Raw genomic sequence first — 4,140 nt, 5'->3', positions numbered from 1 at the left:
CAAATTGGCCCTTGCCCCAATCCAATCAAACACTAATCCATCCCTTGATTGATAGGATAAGGCTGTTATCTTTTAACCTATAGTGTTTAAAACAAAGCTGTTATTTCTTAAGGCTATAGGGTAGCCCTACACTACAATTTAACCCTTACACTGGGTCCTAGGGTAGTTCTATTTTTAGTTTTTTGAAGAACCTCCATACTGTTTTCCAGAGTGGCTGCACCAGCTTGCATTGCCACCAACAATGTAAAAGAGATCCTCTTTCTCTGCATCCTCACAAACATCTGTTGTTGCCTGAGTTGTTAATGTTAGCCATTCTGACAGGTGTAAGGTGGTATCTCATTGTGGTTTTGATTTGTATTTCCCCGATGATGAGTGAAGTTCAGCATTTTTTCATTTGTCAGTTGGCCCTCTGGATGTCTTCTTTGGAGAAGTGTCTATTCATATCTTTCGCCCATTTATTCACTGGATTCTTTGTTTTTTGGGTGTTGAATTTGATAAGTTCTTTATAGATTTTGGATACTAACCCTTTATTTGCTATGTCATTTGCAAATATCTTCTCCCATTCTGTCAGTTGCCTTTTAGTTTTGCTGATTGTTTCCTTGGCTGTGCAGAAGCTTTTTATTTTGATGAGGTCCCAGTAGTTCATTTTTGCTTTTGTTTCCCTTGCCTCTGGAGATGTGTTCAGTAAGAAGTTGCTGCAGCCAAGATCAAAGAGATTTTTGCCTGCTTTCTCCTCTAGGATTTTGATGGCTTCCTGTCTTACATTTAGGTCTTTCATCCATTTTGAGTTTACTTTTGTGTATGGTGTAAGAAAGTGGTCCAGGTTCATTCTTCTGCATGTCACTGTCCAGTTTTCCCAGAACCACTTGCTGAAGAGATTGTGCTTATTCCATTGGATATTCTTTCCTGCTTTGTCAAAGATTAGTTGGCCATATGTTTGTGGGTCCATCTATGGGTTCTCTATTCTGTTCCATCGATCTGAGTGTCTGTTCTTGCACCAGTACCATAGTGTCTTGATGATTACAGCTTTGTAGTATAGCTTGAAGTCTGGGATTGTGATGCCTCCTGCTTTGGTTTTCTTTTTCAAGATCGCTCTGGTTATTCGGGGTCTTTTCTGGTTCCATACAAATTTTAAGATTATTTGTACTAGCTCTGTGAAGAATGCTGGTGTTATTTTGATAGGGATTGCATTGAATATGTAGATTGCTTTGGGTAGTATCAACATTTTAACAATATTTGTTCTTCCCATCCAAGAGCATGGAATCTTTTTCCATTTTTTTGTGTCTTCTTCCATTTATTTCCTAAGCTTTATATAGTTTTCTGTGTATAGATTTTTCACCTCTTTGGTTAGATTTATTCCTAGGTATTTTATGTTTTTTTGTGCAACTGTAAATGGGATCAATTCCTTGATTTCTCTTTCTGTTGCTTCATTTTTGGTGTATAGGAATGCAACCAATTTCTGTGTGTTGATTTTATATCCTGCAACTTTGCTGAATTCATGAATCGATTCTAGCAGTTTTTGGTGGAATCTTTTGGATTTTCCATATAGAGTATCATGTCATCTGTGAAGAGTGAACATTTGACCTCCTCCTGGCCGAATTGGATGCCTTTTATTTCTTTGTGTTGTCTGATTACAGAGGCTAAGACTTCCAATACTATGTTGAATAACAGTGGTGAGAGTGGACATCCTTGTCTTGTTCCAGACTTTATGGGGAGAGCTCTCAGTTTTTCCCCACTGAGGATGATATTAGCGCTGGGTCATTCACATATGGCTTTTATATCTCGAGCTGTTCTCCTTCTATCCCTACTTTCTTGAGGGTTTTTATCAAGAAAGGATGCTGTATTTTGTCAAATGCTTTTTCTGCATCTATTGAGAGGATCATATGGTTCTTGTCCTTTCTTTTATTGATGTGATGAATCACATTAATAGTTTCGTGGATATTGAACCAGCCCTGCATCTCAGGTATAAATCCCACTTGGTGATGGTGAATAATTTTTTTAATGTATTGTTGGATCTGGTTGGCTAATATCTTTTTGAGTATATTTGCATCTATGTTCATCAGAGAAATTGGTGTATAGTTTTCCTTTTTAGTGGGGTCTCTAGTTTTGGAATGAAGGTAATGCTGGCTTCATAGGAAGAGTTTGGAAGTTTTCCTTCCTTTTGTATTTTTTGGGACAGCTTCAAGAGAATAGGTGTTAATTCGTCCTTAAATGTTTGGTAGAATTCCCCTGGAAAGCCATCTGGCCCTGGACTCTCATTTTTTGGGAGAGTTTTGATTACTAATTTGATTTCCTTACTGGTTATGGGTCTGTTCAAATTTTCTATTTCCTCCTGTTTCAGTTTTGGTAGTGTATATGTTTCAAGGAATTTGTTCATTTCTTCCAGATTGCCCACTTTATTGGTTTATAATTGCTCATAATATTCTCTTATTATTGTTTTTATTTATGCTGTGTTGGTTGTGATCTCTCCTCTTTCATTCTGGATTTTATTTATTTGGGTCCCTTCCTTTTTTCTTTTTGATCAGACTGGCTAGTGGTTTATCAATTTCGTTAATTCTTTCAAAGAACCAGTTTCTGGTTTCATGAATCTGTTGTACTGTTTTTTTTTTTGTTGTTGTTGTTGTTGTTGTTTTTGTTTCAATAGCATTAATTTCTGCTCTAATCTTTATTATCTCCTGTCTTCTGCTGGTTTTGGGTTTTATTTGCTGTTCTTTTTCCAGCTCCTTAAGGTGTACGGTTAGGTTGTGTATCTGAGATCTTTCTTCCTTCTTTAGGAAATCCTGGATTGCTATATACTTTCCTCTTATGACTGACTTTGCTGCATCCCAAAGGTTTTGGGTTGTGGTGTTATCATTTTCATTGACTTCCATATACTTTTTAATTTCCTCTTTAACTTCTTGGTTAGCCCATTCATTCTTTAGTAGAATGTTCTTCAGTCTCCAAGTATTTGTTACCTTTTCAAATTTTTTCTTGTGGTCGATTTCGAGTTTCATAGCATTGTGGTCTGAAAATATGCACGGTATGATCTCGATCTCTTTGTACTTACTTAGGGCTGATTTGTGTTCCAGTGTATGGTCTATTCTGGAGAACATTCCACATGCACTGGAGAAGAATGTATATTCTGCTGCTTTAGGATGAAATGTTCTGAATATATCTGTTAAGTCCATCTGGTCCAGTGTGTCATTCAAAGCCATTGTTTCCTTGTTGATTTTTTGATTAGATGATCTTTCCATTGCTGTGAGTGGGGTGTTGAAATCTTCTACTTTATTATGGTATTATTATCGATGAGTTTCTTTATGTTTGTTATTAATTGCTTTATATATTTGGGTGTTCCACATTTGGCGCATAAATGTTTACAGTTGTTAGGTCTTCTTGGTGGCTAGACCCCTTGATTATGATATAATGCCCTTCTGCATGTCTTGATACCATCTCTATTTTAAAGTCTAGATTGTCTGATATAAGTATGGCTACTCCAGCTTTCTATTGTTGACCATTAGCATGATAGATGGTTCTCCATCCCCTTACTTTCTATCTGAAGGTGTCATTAGGTCTAAAGTGGGTCTCTTGTAAACAGCATATAGATAGATCTTGTTTTCTTATCCATTCTGTTACCCTATGTCTTTTGATTGGAACATTGAGTCCACTGACGTTTAAATGAGTACTGAAAGATATGAATTTATTGCCATTATGATGCTTGTAGAGTTGGAGTTTCTGGTGGTGTTCTCTGGTCCTTTCTAACCTTTGTTGCTTTTGAGATATATATATATATATATATATATATATATATATATATATATATTCATCTTTTCTCACCTCAGAGAGTCCCCCTTGAAATTTCTTGCAGGGCTGGTTCAGTGGTCACAAATTCCTTTAATTTTTGTTTGGCTGGGAAACGTTTTATCTCTCCTTCTATTTTGAATGACAGCCTTGCTGGATAAAGAATTTTTGGCTGCTTATTTTTCTGATTCAGCACATTGAATATATCCTGCCACTCCTTTTGGCCTGCCAAGTTTCTGTGGATAGGTCTGCTGCAAACCTGATCCATCTTCCCTTGTAGTTTAGGGACTTTTTTTTTCCCTTGCTGCTTTCATGATTCTCTCCTTGCCTGAGTATTTTGTGAATTTGACTATGATATGCCTT

Source organism: Panthera onca, chromosome B4 (genome assembly GCF_046562875.1).
Source record: "Panthera onca isolate mPanOnc1 chromosome B4, mPanOnc1 haplotype 2, whole genome shotgun sequence".
In the NCBI taxonomy this organism is placed as follows: Eukaryota; Metazoa; Chordata; class Mammalia; order Carnivora; family Felidae; genus Panthera; species Panthera onca.
The sequence above is the reverse complement of the archived record's forward strand: the minus strand, read 5'-3'. Positions refer to the sequence as shown.